Genomic DNA, 16,917 nt, shown 5'->3' with positions numbered 1-16,917 from the left:
GTGCAGCCGCAGCCCTGGGACAGAGACAAGGTCCAACCTGCCACAGCCACGCCTGCAAACCGGGAAGAGGAGGCCGAGGCTGTTCCGAAGACATCAGGTCAGAGGTCAGTGACATGTGATCAGCACACGCGGTGTGGCCGCTGGGTGACAAAAGGGACCAGATGCCCCACTGGCCTGTCAAAGCTGAGACTCTGAAAGTGTCCCTGGAAAGGCCACTTCACGGGCGGGGAGAGGCGCGGGGGTCAGGGTCTCTTCCTGCCTTGGCAGCATCCTTGATGGCTCAGGGCTTACTGAAGGTGGCCCCTTACCTTTTTTCCTAAGACCTCATTTAAAAGAAGAATGTCGACTTGCTGCCAAAGTCCATAGGAACATTCTCAGCCAAGTTTAATAACAGGAAGACCAACTTTGCCCCTGATGACTTCATGAGCGTTTCTTACAAACACGCGTCCAGTTCCAGATAGGGCCTCCTTCCTGCGGTGAGCGTTTATCAGCAGCCTGCAGAGGAACTGGAAGCTGTTTCTCCGAGAGCAGCTCGGGGTGTCTTGGCGTCTGTCCCTGTGCCAGCCCAGAGGTGCCTCCGGGTGGGGTGGGGGTGCGGGGGATGGTGGCACCCAGCTCCAGATCGCCGGTCGCCCACCGCCCCCCAGATCTGAGCCCTGTCCCTGCCGCGAGGGTCCTGGCCAGGCTCCGCCTCCCAGCTGACCCCGCCCACCGCCCTGGCTGCCCGGGGATGAGAGCGAGCAAGGCCACCAGGACGTTGAAACAGCAGGCTGGGGAATCAGGTTCGTTAAGCATCCGATTGTCTTTGCCCTGAACTGTCTTCCTGGGAATTTTGCTTACAATAATTTCATGTCGTATTTAAAAAACAAACAAACAAACAACAAACCAAAACCTCAAACTCATCTCAACTGAGGGCTCCTGGCGGACTTCAGTGTTTTCATTCAGTACCGGGTGGAAGGCTCTGAATTCTAAACTGGTGTGGAGCAGAATGTATTTATAAAGCAGATTTAAAACGTGGGTGCTTTGCTCCCAGATATGAATGAACTACTTAAAACTCAAAAAAAAAAATCAGAAACAGAAACCAAATAGCTAGTTGTTTGCTGCTGACTCAGCACGACATAGTATAATCTCACCCTACATTTGGGGGAAAAGTGCTCAAATAAGTATTGGGCATCTGCACATTTTAGGACCTTTTTTCCTCTCGACGCTGCCGCCTCTAGTCTCCTATTCCCCTGGCCTCCCTCACTCTCACAGTGAAATTTCAATTTAGACTTTTAAAAAAACTGTTCAAGGAGAGAGAACTTTTCATGCACAAACCATCATGCTTGGCTCTTGTGAAATTTCAGGTGCACTTGACGGAAAGAAAGGCTGCTCAGGAGCCACGTGCCCACATAGCTTTGGAAGGCGGACCCGGAACTCCCCACATGGTGTGAATTGTCTCTCAGTCAGCATCCACCCGCCTGAGTCTCCTGCTCCTCCTGGAGGATGTGCAGATGGGCCAGGAGTGGCTCCATCACCTCCTCGGAGAGGGTGTCATGTTCTGCATCCTCTTCCATCTTTGTTCCTTCACTAGACAGCCATCTGCCCTGCCCTCTCTCCCCAGGCTGGAGGCAGATTTGAAGACGTTCTCTTTAAGTTTGATCCAGTAGGACCACCTTCTAAACACTTAACACACTTTCACACTTCCTCCAGAAGGGACAGCAATCCACTGTTTGCAAAGCACTTCCCACAAGTCAGAAAGGGCCAGGGCTCAGGTCCAGACCCATGGGCTTCTCCTGGCAGTGAAGTGGGGTGCCTGAGACCTGAGTAGGGGTCTTCTCCTCTCACGCTGAGAGGATGCTGAGCAGAGGTGACACTGAGCAGAACCAAAGCCTAGGGGTGGGGTGTTCTGTCTTGGTGGCTCACTGCTGTTTGACTTCTCTGAACCTCCGTCTCCTCATCTGAGGGAGCGGAGAGTCAGACCCCCTCCTGAGCTGGTTTCAAGGACTGAAATGTCCTCTTCTCTGCTCACCGTTCCTATTCTTCACAATATTGTTGGAAACGACTTAGGTGGGAAATTTACTGCTCATGATGTCTGAGGAAACCAGCTAAAGACAACCACACCACCAGGCTCCCCCCGAGGTCCGAGGAGAGACCAGCACTCCCACAGGGAGCTCTCACGGGTGGGGCAGCTCCAGCCCGACCTCTTCGGAGACCTCAGTTTGCGTGCTGTAGGAGAAGACCCCGAACCAACCGGCTGTTATGGAACGTCCGTCCTTCCACTCAGCGGCTGCATCATATGGCCTAGCACAGAAGGACACCTGAAGTAATAGCCGGCCTGAAGCCTTCACTTACAGAGAGAGGCAGACCCTGACGCCCAGCAGGCGGGCGTGGCTCACCCAAGAGCATGCAGCTGGTTGGCTCAGGGGCAGGAGGCCGTGAGAGGCCGGCCACCTCCCGAGCATCACACTGACCCACTCACTGCTGCGCCGAGGCTGGGCGGGCAGCGCCCTGACGGACACGGTACGAGGACAGGCATGCGGGGCACAGGCGCTTCATCAGTCAGGAGGCAGAGTGAGGGTTAAGCCCCCGTCCTGCCCGACTCCCTTGCCCACTGTCACCTCCTGGGGGCTTCCCAGGCCTCCCGTGTCCGCCCGCCGTCTGCCTGGCCTTTAGGGCTCTTTCAGGACTTGGTTTGGAACACCTTCTGTTCACCAACTGGGAATAGGTGAGGGAAGTCCACGGGAGTGGTTTCCATGGCAACCACAGCCTCGCGGAAGGTGTCAGAACTTTCCCTCCTACTCCTCGTGCGGCAGAAATTCGGAAAGCGGATGGCATAAAAGCGCGTGCTAATTGCCTGGCCTGAGTTTGCTGGGGTGGGCAGGAGAGAGCCCGGCAGGCAGACCTCCGCGACGCAGGTCCGCGGTCCTCCCTGGGAGTGAGTCATTGTCAGAGGATTACAATTGTCTGTTGGAGGCGGCACCAGGTATCAGACAGAGGGTCGGCTGTCCTGCAGGCGGCCTCCTGCCTTTGGAGGATGTGGAGCTGTTTTCTGGGACTGCGTCTGGGTCAGCCGGGCAGATGCGGTGAAGTCTCTACCCCCGTGGTGCTGGGGGAGGGGCAGCGTAGCCCCGGTGAGACCGTCGTTAGTGTTAGGCACGGTCCTGAGCCGTCGGTCTCAGATGCCTGGGCACCAAGGCCACTGGGCAGATGGACTTCATGTCAAGGGACAGAGGGCTGCCTCCTGTGATGCAGCTCAGATGCGGGAGGAGGGGCTTGAACCATTCTGGGAGCACCTGGACCAGCGGGACACGAGGCAGGCGGACAAGTCCCTCCATGTTGCTCCCTGCAGCTGTCACTGCTCTGGTTGTGGCTTTTCCACACCGTCGGTCAGGGGACTCCTCACCTGCCGGCAAGCATGCTCCTGCCAAGCCGTGGTCGGGTAGATGGGAGTCCCCTGTGAAGCAGGATTAGGGAGACAACACAGCACCCTGTACTCATTTCCCACTCTAGTTCAAGGTCCTCTTCCTTCTCTCGCCCCTGGGCCTGGAATGTCACCTTTCAGCGAGACACCAGCACTCAGGCCCTGCCTTACATCTCTTCTGGGCCGTCCAAGCTAAGACCAGACCCACTGCGCCAGGTGCCGTAACAGGTGGGCTGAACAGGCCAGCACGGGAGGAAGGCCTGTGATCTTGGGAAGCTGGCATCTTAGAGAGCCAACAACAGGCTTTCTTGGGTGGACGCAAGCTAGGATTTATTGCAGCTGATGCAAAGGGGTGGCTGGTTTTAAATGACTGGAGAGAAGTTAAGAGACGAAAGAGGGTCGGTGTCTAGTATTTTGACAACCGATTTTCAGCATCAAGGAGTAGGGTGCTGTCGTGAGGCGACAGGCGAGGCAGAGGAAGCCAGTCCGGGGGAGGTGAGGGCACGGAGTTGGGGGCGGAGACTGCGGGCTCAGTGCGGCCAGGGCGGCTTCGCCAGGGCAAGTCCCCCCCAGTGGGCTGTCTGAGCGAAGTCAGAGGTTATTTAGAGAGACAGTGGCGGTCTCCTTGCCTCTTCTCCGAGTCCTCCAACAGCACACGTGTGTGACCGTGCGCGCGCGCACACACACGCAGTCACACACACACACATCCTTGAAGATACGTGCTTCCCCCGCAGCATGGAGGCTCGGTCAGCCCCTCACGCCACTCGCTGCCTTCATGGCAACAGTCCTTTGGAGGCAGCTGCCAGGTAGAAGCAGGTGCCTGTCGGACGAAGCCTCAGGGCTCCAGGGTCACCTCTGCCCGTGGTGACCCGAGGGGCTTGGATCACTGGGCTTTCATCTGCTGGCACAGGGTGGACCTGCCTTCACCGCCCTCACCAGGAGGCCAGCTTCTCAGCCGCAAGTGACAACCCACAGTGCTCCGGGGCCCCCTCCCCCAGGGCATCACTCACCGTCGGCACCCGAAGCACAGAGTTTCTCTCTGAGGACGCGCGGGGTGGTGGAGGGGAGATGGAACCTCTGTGGTCCCTCCGCTGCTGACACAGATCTGGCCCACAGGGTAGGCCTGGAAACCCTTTAGGCCCCGCCCAGGAGTGCCCTCCTGGGACGTTAGCAGTCAGAGGCGATGCGGACAAGCCGAAACCCAGGCGGGCGGGGCCCTCAGAAGTCATTCTTGCTTTACCTATTAGCGTAACTTTGCAGACCCAACAAATCAAGAGGTCAAAATTCTTCCATTGTAAGGTCATAACCTTTTAGGTTGACATTCACTTGGAAGAAACTGCTCGTGTTAGAAATAATTACGGCTGATAATGAATACAATTAAGCATAAAAGAATCTTTATAACTCCGGGCCCATTTGTGCACTTAGCCATCGGCTCATATTTTTCCCTTCACAGATGTTACAATAATGGTGTCAACACTTTTATTTCTTTGTCCATAAGCTGGAAATGATGGCTGTTTCATAAATCGCTAACGTGCTCAGAAGATGGAGGCCCAGCTGCAGAGCACATGAGTTCAGGCTCCTGCCCCTGCCTCATGTTTCACGATGACCTCAGCTTCCTGTGAGGAATGGGAACCAACGCGGGTAAGCACTTGTAAAACCGTTTCTGAGGAGCGGAGTTATGAAGAGGTGCGGCCGTGTCCAACATCTGCTCCATCCATTACACTCACGGAGGAGCCGGGGCCGCGTAGTAGGGGCAAGGAACATCAATAAATTAAAATTCTCCTGTGAGCACATTTTCTGAGCATATGCCAATTTGATCCAGGACAAAAAAAAAAAGGATGCTAAACAAGAGAAAAGAGGTATTTTTTTTTTTGCTCGCTCACTCTGCCTGAGCTGGTTTGGGCTGCACTGAGTGGAATCTGGTTTTCTTTAGGCAGCTGATGGACTTTCTCAAAATACAGGCATTTTCGTGGGCTGCCTGAGCCGGCAAGGGTTCCGCGGCCTCTGGACACCACATTCATTGTTCCCATGATATATTCTTCATCAAAATACCAAAAGGATGAAAGGAAATAAATAAAGCGTCATTCTAGTCAAGTGCCTAGGTCACAGATGGCATAAATTCTCGAACGATTATTTATTGTACCTGGAATTTAATCCTGTTAATTGTGTTAGCTTGTGTCACCACAGCAGGAACGCACATTTTGTCAAAATGGACGTAGGTATTAATTAGGAAAGAAAAATACAGAGACATGTAATAGGGTTTTGCGGTTTTTAAGTGGGTTGCTTCAGGTTGGTGTTCTAAATAAGCCGTTGAGGTGGGGACGTGCTGCCTCCCCATCTCACATCCGTGGTCCTGCCCCATCCACCCATCGGAAGCCGGGGACGGCTCCTTTGCCAGACGGGGGAGTCAGGAAATTGGAAGTGGAATGCTCCACAATCTGGCAGCCTTTCCCCCTGTCCAGTCTGCTTCCCCTCACATCATATATCAGAGACAGTCCAGAATGTTCACAAGCTCACATCATTCCTGGTACCGAGGCCAGCTCTCTGAGCGTGCAGGGGCGGGTGTGCGCCTGGGACAGCAGACTCGGGCAAGGCTGTGTGTGAAGCCAGCAGCAGATGCGGAGCGTGCGGTGTGCACCAGGGATTCAGTGTGTCCCACGGGGTCACGGCCAAGCTCCCTTCTGGAACGACCAGGGTGACTGGCTGGTCCTTGCTGGGACGTCTAGAGTGGACGGCACAGCTCCTTCCCCTCCTGGGCACATTTGGTGTGCTCGGACCCTAGAGCGCCCATTACCCTCAAGCTACAATCCTTCAGAAAGTGCCTATAAAAATCTCTCAGACCTTTTGAGATCTGAGTTTTTGCCCCATTTATCCCCTAAATAAATGATAGTAGAAAAATCACATCTCCCCACCTCAGTTTTTCTTACATCTAAAATGATGTGTGTGTTACAGACAGTCAACGACTGGATTCAATCTTTGCATCTCCCTTTAAAACTCCTGATACTAACCTGAGATGATAAATTAGAAAGCTTATTTACATTATGCAAAATTATTTAAAATGTGATGAAGTCGGCTTAAAGGCTATTTTTTTTTTCTATCCCTAAGAACAAATGCTGTTTGGGGGAAGGCAAGAGAGTAGATTTTAATCTGTTTCCCCTTTGAAATGACCATCTGCAGGCTCCTTCCAGCTACCTGTGCCCTCTGACCATGGTCCTGGGAGCTGGCTTTATGAGGCAGAGGCTGTTGTCTTGCCGCCAGACCACCTGTAAGACCACTGTTAGCCCACGTGATTTCACAGAGTCAAATTGGCTTCTTAAGCAAAGTGAAGTTCAATAAATATTTGCATTCACAGCCATTGTTCTTAACCACTGTGCTCAAGTGAGGCTTGTTCATTCAGGCAAACTTAGGGTTGAACCCCCACCCTACCCTTTGCTAGCTGAGTGACCCAGGCCGGCTGTGTGTAACCTCCCTGAGCGTCACGTCTTCATCCTGAAAACGCGGCTGTTTTGAGGGCTGTTGGGGTGGTTGTGGGAATCAGTGCAGAGTCATCAGCAGAGCTCCCGGGACACAGAGGCGCTGTCTTGCGGTGCTGCTTCTTCCTCTTGTTATTATTAATGTTTTAATTATGAGACAAGGAAGAATTTCTTGCCAATTTCCTACTCTCTCATCCAACTGCCTTGGTGTAATTATAGTCAAATCAACCTGTTTCAGATAAAGGCAAAAATGAAACTTAACTTGTGAAGGCCGCGTGCTGCTCTGATTTGGTCTGAGTTACTGTTTTGCGTTACTATTAGTCATTTCGAAGTGATTAATGTCTGGTTCATTCACAGCAACCCATTCAATAAGTCGTTACTGAAGTTCTGATGTAAGAGCAAAATCTACAAATACAGCACTTCATGAGCAAAATCGGGTAACTGTGGATTAACACATGCGAAAAGGTACACGGTGGCTGAATTGGAGTCAGTGGCTTCCAAAGTTCTTACCACCCAGAAAAGCACGGGAGGACCCAGAGGCACTCACAGTGTGACTGCACGAGTCCTGATGCTTGTCCGCGTGAAACTCGGTGCCTCACTGCTCTGACATCCATTAGAATTTCGCACACACATGCCCAAAGAATCAGACACAAAGCCGGAAGGGGTCCTTCCACCCCACAGGTCTGTAAGCTCTTGAGCGGGCAGTATGGATGGATAATTTCTCATAATAATAGTAAAAGAGTTGAGCTCTAATAATAGAATTGAAATCTCCAACTATAACTGTGGATTTTTTTCACTTCTCCTTTCAGCTGTATCAGTTTTTGTTTATGTATTTTGAAGCTCTGCTGTTAAGTGTGCAGTTAGTCAAGTTACATCTTCTTGATGAAGTTGCCTTCTGTTATTACTTAATGCTCATCTTTGTCCCAGGTAACATTCTTTACCAAAGTTTACTTTTCCAATATTAATATAGCCACACCATGCTTATTTTATTTTATGTTTTGATTAGTGTTTCTTGATTTTTCTTTTTCCATTCTGTTACTTTTAACCTTTATGTTTAGAGTGCGTTTCTTGTAGATAGCATATAGTTAGGTATCGCTCTTTTGTTCAATGTGACAATCTCTGCCTTTTAATTGGAGTGCATAAACCATTTACATTTAATGTAATTACTGATCTTGTTGGGTTTAAACATATCACTAGGCTATTAGTTTTCTATTTGTCCCACTTATTTTTTGTTTTCCTTTTTATCATTTCCTGTCTTCTTTTTGATTAATTGAATACCTTTCATTATTCCATTTTATCTTCACAATTGGCTTATTAGCTATACCACTTGTGTATTTTTTTACAGGCTGCTCTAGGGTTTGTAATACACATCTTTACCCTATCACCTTCAAACACTGTTACACCACTTCAGGTAGAGTGTACTAATAATCTCATAAACTTCAGCTTTCATTTCCCCTCTCCCATCCCTTGCGCTAATATTGTTATACATTTTTCTACATATGTTATAAACCCACAGTTTATTTTTACTGTCTTTGCTTTGGACAGTCAAATATCCATTAACAAAATGAAAAATCTTTAAAATTGATTTTACAGTCACCATTTTTTTGCTGTCTGGAACTCTGCATGTGTGGGCAGAACTACATTTCCATCTGGTGTCATACCACTTCTGTCTGAAGAACTCCCTTTAACTCTTTTTTGTGTGTGTGATGTAGTTCTGATTATGAATTTGTTAAGTTTTTGTTGTATAAAAATTGTGTTTGGCTTTCCATTTGGCTATAAAATTCTTGGTTAGCAATTATTTTCCTCTCAGTGCTTTACAAATGTCGCTTTATTATTTATTGGCATTCAAAGTTTCAGACATGAAGTCTCTAATATTTCTCACCTTTGTTTCTCTGTAAATACAAGTGCCTTTTTTTTTCAGCAGCCTTCAAGATTTTATCTAGAGTTTTTAGTGGTTTGACCATGATGTGTGAAAATGTGTGTGTGTGTGTGTGTGTGTGTGTGTGTGTGTTTAATTTGTCTTTCTCAAAGTTCCGTAAGCTTCTTGGGTTGTGACTTGTCTTTCTTTAAATTTGGAAGATGCTTGGTCATTATCTCTTGAAATATTTCTTCTGCCCCATTCCCTTTTTCACCTCCTGCGACTGTATTTGAAAGTATGTTAGATCATCTGATATCATCCCACATGTTTTGAGAGTTCTGTTCTATTTCTCTCCCCTGCCACCACTTTTTTTCTTTGTTTTTCAGTTCGGATAATTCCTATTTATCTAGCTTCAAATTCACTATTCATTCCTACTTCTCTGTCCAGTCTGTTAATTTGTCAATTGGAGAAATTCTTTATCTCCAATATCATGTTTTCTATTTCTAGCATTTCCATTTGGCTCTGTTTTGTAGTCTCCATCACACAGCTGAACTTCTCCCATTTGTTCATGCAAATTTGTTCATTTTCCCACTAGATCCTTAACATATTGATTACAGTTATTTTGAAGCTCCTCCCTGTGATTTCCAACCTTCAGTTCACCTCTGGGTCTGTTTCTGTTGACTGTACTGCCTTTTGAAGGGTTCTTCCCATCTTGTGTGTGTATATGTATGTGTGTTGTAATTTTTAGTTGAAGGAAGGACATTAAGTGTAGAAGAGTAGTGGATCCTGAGGAAAAACATCTTTAGGCTCAAAACAGGCATGATTTTTCCTCTGTCAAGTCATTATCTTGGGGTGTTGAGTCAATCTAGTCACCAGCTAAGTTGTATATGGGTTTGTTGCTGCTCTGGTTATATTTAATGCTCCACAGTCTTGCAAGTCCTCCTCTGGCTGCGGCAATCTTTTTTCTTGTCTGAATCTTGGCTGTTGCCTGAGAGTTTTTCAGTTTTCCTGTTGTATCTTTAACTTTCAACAGTCCCTACACACATGTCTGTTAACTGGGGATCTCTCTCCTTGATTTACACACCACAGTGTAGACTGCTTTTGCTTATACCTGGTACAAGGCTTAGGGTGAAATGAGGGGGTGATTCTCAACTCTTCTGGCCTAGCCTCAGTCTCAGACAGGCTCTGTATTTCTGTATTTTAAGGGTAGGGTTTCCTTAGTGTTTCTATGCCCCATCTGTCACCGTGGGCCGTTGCATTTTGCTGTGGATCTATAAAAGTATCTTTGATGAGGGAGAGCTTCCTACCAGAAGTAGACTTCAAGGCTCCTGTCTGGGGCAGAGTGAGAGATATTTTGTTTCTACCTCTTCTGTGGAGGCAATGGGGTCTTTGCCTGTGTTCCAGGACTGGAGTATGGGCTTCCTGTTCCTTCCTTAATGGTTTAAGATTTTTCCTTAATATTCTGGAAAGAAAGGCTAGTGCAAATGTGCCAGAGAAGGGGACTCATGTAGGTCTTTTCAATTCCTCCAGTCTTTCTTGTAAGTACCTAGTGGTAGTCCCTGCAAAAACCTTGTGAGGGATTGCGGTCTCCCTTTGTGTCTGGGGATTTAAAATTCTCTGCATAGCCCACACCTGGTCTCTAAGAGTCTGTTAACATTTCAGCTTTTCAATTCTTACTTGCTTTCATGGTGTCTGCCTCTCTTCCCTGTGCACTGCCAGAAGTGAGTGCAACTGTGAGTATGTCTTATGTCTCCTAGGAGATACTTGTCACTATTCAGAATTCAGTTTACCTAGGTGCCTGGTGACATCAGCTCAAGGAAATGGAGGATTTGTAGATTATGCCATGCTTTTCTCATTGTTGGGGAGGGAGCGAAGATCTGGTGAGGCTTCTACATCCTCAATGGCCACAGAGCTCCCAGGCAGAAGAAACTGGTGAAGTGACTTCTGAAGCCTCTTCTCAAGCTCCGATGTGGAAGGATGGTAATGACCTGGTCAGGGGCTTGAAGCTGTGCAATCAGAGCACTTCTGACTCATCTTTTCTGTTTCTCCAACTCATCCCCTTCTTTATCATTCTATTTACTATGCTTTCTCTTCTCAGGGTCTTTCTAAAAATGAGAGAACTTTAGTAGAATTGGGGTCACCAGGCAAACAGGCACTAATAAAGGGTGTATTTTTAATAGGTTTCTACGCTGAAAAATTCAAGTTCTCTATTATAAATTCTTTTCAGTTATCTTTTAATTTGGCATGGTACCTGCTTTGTTAGCTACTTTAGGAGAACAAATGTCTGGCTTGGCCTTTGGGAAGAACGGAGAGTTGTCATAAGCTTGCTCTGTGAATATACTAAACATGGTGATCGATTTGCTTATCAAACACATGGTAGTTTTCAATGATGCTATTATCCCAGAAAATAGATGAGTAATGCCGTTACACCAGAGTTGCTGAATAATTATTTGCAGGTAATCTATGTTTCCATCTCTGGAAGACATTATTCTACTCAGAAAAATTTTGGACTATGTAGTACTCACTGTTCATTCGAATTTTTTGCTTTCTTCCTGTTACATTATTTTGACACAATGGGACAGAAAATACACTATGATAGAAATTCGAATTTGAACTCCCATGAGTAGATGGAGAGGAATTTGGGTTCCCTCAGGGTTGGTGAAGTGGTCCTACCAGACACCCACGTAGTATCATTACTTTTGCTGTTAAGTGAATTTAACTGTGCCTAGTTGTAATAAGCTTATTGAAAATTTGAGAGAAGTTGGGGATGGGTTAAAGTTTGTAGATAAAGATCTGAGTATGTATTTTTTAATGTAGCAGTTTTGTATTTCAAGATTTTAATGGTGAAACTATTATTTAAGGACTCAGCATAGACACACCAATGATGATAACATGGATGGCAGTGTCCAGTCTGGAAGATGAGGTGGTGAGGGTGTCACAGCCCACAACAGAGCTCGAGGCAAATTCCCCTCAGCCCCTCCCCTTTCCCCAGACCTCACGCCATCATCTTCACTAGGTAGCTCTTCTGCTCTGGTTCCCCATCCAGGTCAACCTCCCAGGACTGAGAGGTGTCTGTTAGTTACAGGATTCCTCTGCAGCTGGACCATGGCTCATCCTTACTGATTCTCTTTTCCCTCCTTAGCATCTGTGGTCTCTCCTCTCTGGCCACTGTTCAAACCATTGCTCTTCCTCATCTGATGGACCTGCTTTCCTTACATCTCAGTTCTCGACATCTTCCTCCATCTTCTGCCAAAACAATATTTTAAAACAGCAAATCTGATCATGTTGCCCTTTTACTTAAGTCTTCGGTATTTCCTCCTTGATTACCAGATGAAGTCCAAATTCCTTTTCCTGGCATAAATGCCCCCCTCCGGGGGCATTTAAACTTTCCTCCGGGCATATCCTCAGCCTCTCCTCACCACGACCTCCAGCCTGGCCCTCTACTCCCAGCTGAGGTCCAGCTCAAGGGACCCAGGCTCTTCCACAGCTCACGGCTCTGGTCCTGCTCCCTCTTGGGCGGCGCTCTCTCTTTCTTCTGCTGTGGAATCCCTGCTGCCTTCAGAGACCAGCTCCAGCCTTACTTCCTCGGAGAAGCTCCCCCTGTCTTCTCCTCTTTCCCTCTCATCCTCTACCCTCCACCTTCTTTTCCATGAGCTGCCAAAGTGACCAGTAAGTGCACATTTTGCCAGTGGCTCACAGCAGCTCACTGCATGAATTGGTTTGATGTCTGTCTTGCTTCCTGATGTGTGTAAATGCTTTGCCCCTGTGCAGTTGCAGGTGAGTGAGGTGAGGGACAAGACCTGTGTTTTATCGCATGTTATACCTGCATGGGTCATGGTCCTTCCTGCTCTGTCCCCGCCTATACAGAGTGTTTCTGGGTCATTTCAGTCTTTCCAAGACTTTCAGCTATGCATGACACGCTCACAGATCCCACATTTCTCTCTCCAGATCGCCTCCTCAGAACCATTCCTGTATTTCCAGAGGCTTCGTAGACAGCTCCACTTGGGTGGATCACCCAGGCACCTTGACTGTCGGCAACCCCAGCTGGAGCCGCTTTCCCACGCCGGCCCCGGAGATTTTCCTGTGGCTGTGCCTCTGCACTGATGCCATCACTGCTAACTTCCTGGTGTCACTTAGATCTCTCAGACAGCTTTCAGTCTTTCTTGTGAGCCCTTCTCTGCTGTCCACTGGTCACCGAGTCCTGTCCCTCCACCTCTGAAGCCTCCTTCAGACGTATCTGTCCTTCCCTTGCTTAGAGGACTGCATGGCTTCCTGGCAGGTGATATTGGTCCTGGTCCTCCCACTTCTCAGGCCTCCTCCCAAGCATCCACCAGGACCATCCAAGGTGCGCACAGCCCAGACTCCGCGTGGGGCCCACAAGGGCCGTCACCGGCGGCTACGTGGGGTTTGGGGTTTGCTCCCCACTCCCCTGCGCTGCAGGCCCCGAGCTCCCGCCTTGCAGGGCTCTGTCCTGAGCGCTTGCTGTGCTGCGTTCCTGTCCCTGCAGCAGCCCCCTCTCCTTCCTCTGCCTCCAAAACTCTGACCTCACATTTAATATCCGTTAAAATATCACCCTGCCCCTCTGAAATCATCCCTGACATCCCCATCAGAACCAGGGTTTCCTTCCCTCGGTGCCAGGAAGCTTGAGTCTGTGCCTCCGGTGAGAACTGATCACACAGCATCACACGTTCTCTCGCCGGCCTCGGAGGTGCCTGGGGACCGGACTGCGTCTTGCTCACCTAAGTCCTCTCGGTGCCTCACACAATGCCTGGAAATCGCAGGTACTCAAATATCCGCCCTGGAGTGTGAATGAGAAAGATCAAAGGCCTGGGGGGTGGCTGCCGGGAGGAAAGGGGCTGGCGGTTTAGGAGAGGAGGTGCGGGAACAGATGAGGGCAGAACCCGCACTGAGGCATTTGTTGATTTGTTTTTGATAAAGAACTTTGGGAGAAGGAGTGAAAAAGAAACTTGGTCCTTAGCTAGTCACCTTCTTCTATTGTTCCTCTTCCTGGGAGAGGAGCCAAGGTGTATTTAGAAGGAGCCTACAGTTTCTGGGTAAAGCTTAGGATTCTAGGACAAATCAAGAGCTTTTGGCATCGCGTCGATTTTCTTTTCCGCCACGTGGCTTGTCAGTGACAGTCTGCGGGTCCTCAAGGACTCTCGCGGTTCCAAGGCTCTGCGAAAGAGTCTCCAGCAAGTCTTTGAAGTGGGGGACGGCCCAGACAAGATGTCGCTTTTCAAGGCGCAAAGGACTCCGTACAAGCGGATCTCGTGTATGCTATTACCCGGGTTCCTGCGACAAGCCCGTCACCGGCGGGTACACTTCATTCAGGGCACAAAGCGGGGTGGAGCGGGGACGGCAAAGAGCCGCCAAGGCAGGCGGGCCGCGGGCCCGCGGTCCAAGTCAGCGGCAGGAGGAAGATCTGAGAAGAATGACATTCTAGTCCTCATTTCTTTTCCTTTCAGGCTTTGTGGCCCCTTTGCAGACACAAAAGCTTTACAGAGAAAAGGCTGGTTGGCAGGGGAGGCAGGCATCCCGCTTCAGCTCACGTGGCTGCGGGGCTGGCACTTTTCTCTTTTTGAACAAACAAAGCTGAAGGGAACTGAGCCTTCATCTCCCTGTTCTTCCCTCTCCTTGCCTGTCTCCTCCGTCCCCTGATCTTTCTGGAAAAGGAGCACTTACAAACCCACCGTGCTGGGCTTGGGGCCTAGGCAGCCCCCACTCTCCCCTGGGCCCCCCCCCAATCCCTGATGTAATGTCTGGCCCCAGCCTTCCTCCCCTTGAAGCAGAGAGAAACGGGGTGCGGGGGGTACATTTGGGAAGATGATCTGGGTGTTACTCATAAGGACACGTTTCGTTCCAGCAGCTTTGTTGGATCCACGATCGTGCAAACCTTCAACTGGTTCCTTCGCCTGGAGGATCAAATTTACAGTTCTCTCCTGGCTGCTGCTTATGGTGAGACATTTGGAATCCACGGGCAGACTGAGCCAAGGGGGCAGGAAGTCCGGAATTCTGAGATGCTGCTGAGCTGTCAGGGGCCAGCCTAGCTAATTTGCTGATGGACAGAACTTGACCCAAATGAATTTCTGTGTAAACAGAATTTATGAAGCGTTTTTGAATAATTCTATTAAATGAAATTCCAGGCCTTTCTTTTCCATTTTATTACATTTTCTGAACACTGTGTATTCCAATCATATTGAAACATTTTGTTTTCAGGCTCCGCAGAAAGTGTTGATGGTTGAACCTCCAAAGAATTGAAGGGTTAGTTCATAAATGAGTAAGAAGCCAGCGGCATTTATCCAAAGTTTGTTTAACTATCCTAACCTCACGGGCCTGTAAAAATTCAACTGAAAATCATGGAGAAGAGGTCCTCCCATGAGATCCCTTGGCACTTTCCGCTTCTGCTTGGATCAGAAATACCATGAGAGTATCTTTTTTCTTTCTTTCTTCCTTTCTTTTTCTCTCTGTTTTTTTTTTTTTCACTTGCAACATTTCAACACCACTTGTTCCATTTGCAGACAGAGAAGAGCAAAGGGGAAAAAAAGGAACAGGAGAAAAACATGGTTGAACTTTTCTTAACCTAGAAGTTATTACAGCTTTTACATGAAATTTCAAGCCAGAACACCCCTGGCTGAAGCCAAGCACCTCTGGCTAGGAAACCCCGCATGCACGGGACTCTCGTCCCCTGCGGTCCTGCTAGAGGACACCATCGCATCGAGGACACTGACAGCAGAGCTCAGGCTCTGGCCTCAGCACCCATTAGCCTAACCTCCCAGCTGATCAGTGCTGCCCAGGACAGGGGTGGTGGGTGGCGGGGGAACTGGGCAGTGATTTGGATGGGTATGGGATTTCTGTCTGGGGTTAAGAGAATATTCTAAATTTGATTGTGGTGATGATTGCCCAACTCTATAAATACATCAAAACCCATTGAATTGTACCCTTGAAAGCAGGTGAATTGAATGGTATGTGAATTATATCTCAATACGGCTGCCATATTGGAAAAAACTAAACACAGCCTTTCACTTCTCCCTGGACCCACGTCCTCTGCAATGTGACTGTCACTCATCCCATCCAGGGATGAAGTCTCTCCTCCCAGCTGGGACCCTGGGCTACCTTAGGACTCTCGTTGGCCGTAGAAGATGGCAGGGGTGGCAGCATGCCTGGAGGCCCCGCATGCCTCTGCTCACTCTTAGTCCACTGTCAGCACTGTGAGAGCTCGCCCTGGCTAGCCTCCTGGAGGTGAGAGACCCGAGCAGCAGAGCTGGTCATCCCAGCCAAGGCCATCCGAGCCTACCTGCCAGCTGCCTGCAGATACGAGAGTGAGCCCAGCCAGGAGTAGCAGCCCCCTCAGAGCAGCTGAACCCACTCATCCGGCCAGAGGTTCACAAGGCATAAATATTGTTTTATGAAGAGCATTGGGGTGATCTGTTCTGCGGCAATGCCTGACTGATATGTGTGCCAGCCTTTTGAGCTTCTAGAAGTACAGGAAAGTAGGACACACGAGGTTGCACTTGTTACCCACAAGGCCAAGAAGTTCACTCTGATTTTCAGGCTCTGACCGGGGCTTTCACTTTCCCTGTGAAGTCTCCCTGATCTAACAATGAAACCCATCCTTGCCCAGGGCATTAGAAGTCGCCCTCAAGTGGCCCGTGCATTTCCCAAACACCTCAGGACCTTCTGGAGAGGAAAGAGCAGGGCTGGTTGGAGCAGCCAGTCTTCTCTGTGAGCCCCAGAGGGGGGCTGCCAGGCAGCTCCATCACACTGTGTCACACACGGGTCACCCCCACAGTATTCTGAGGTGTTGGACACAACCCACTCTTGGATATTGGGAGGAGGTCAGCTCGAATAAGTGTCAAGGGGCTCATAACCCTCACAGAGGAGATGTTTAATGAAAACCCCTCCATGAAGTGCCCCAGGGTGGCTGGGGAAGTGGAGGAGGAACCTGTATCCTGGCAGGAGCGGAAAGAGGCTTGGGGAAGGACTGTGGGAAACAGGAAAGGGCGGGCCAGAGCTTGCTTCTTGGGGAAGGCACACTTTTAAAGAGCCGAATGACTTTTAAGTTTTGATGTTTTGTGAGGAGTGAGGTCTGAATGACCTGTGCCAAGACCCAGAGGCAGGTAAGAGTGAGACATACATACCTGCATAAAAATGTCTTCTATCCACACTGCCCCACAGACCTCCTG

The 16,917-nt window shown here is 49.2% G+C and overlaps 1 long non-coding RNA gene across 1 annotated transcript; it reads left to right on the top strand.

The window, feature by feature from the left end:
• The first annotated feature begins 2,769 nt into the window (after nucleotides 1-2,769).
• Nucleotides 2,770-14,879, top strand: LOC140699873 (uncharacterized). Its single transcript, XR_012078136.1, has 3 exons — nucleotides 2,770-2,965; nucleotides 4,902-5,044; nucleotides 14,601-14,879. It is a non-coding gene; the product is annotated as an uncharacterized lncRNA (long non-coding RNA).
• The last annotated feature ends 2,038 nt before the right edge of the window (nucleotides 14,880-16,917 follow it).

This window comes from Vicugna pacos, chromosome 11, assembly GCF_048564905.1.
Source record: "Vicugna pacos chromosome 11, VicPac4, whole genome shotgun sequence".
In the NCBI taxonomy this organism is placed as follows: domain Eukaryota; kingdom Metazoa; phylum Chordata; class Mammalia; order Artiodactyla; family Camelidae; genus Vicugna; species Vicugna pacos.
Note: the sequence above shows the minus strand (reverse complement) of the source record. Positions and strands in the feature narration are given on the sequence as shown.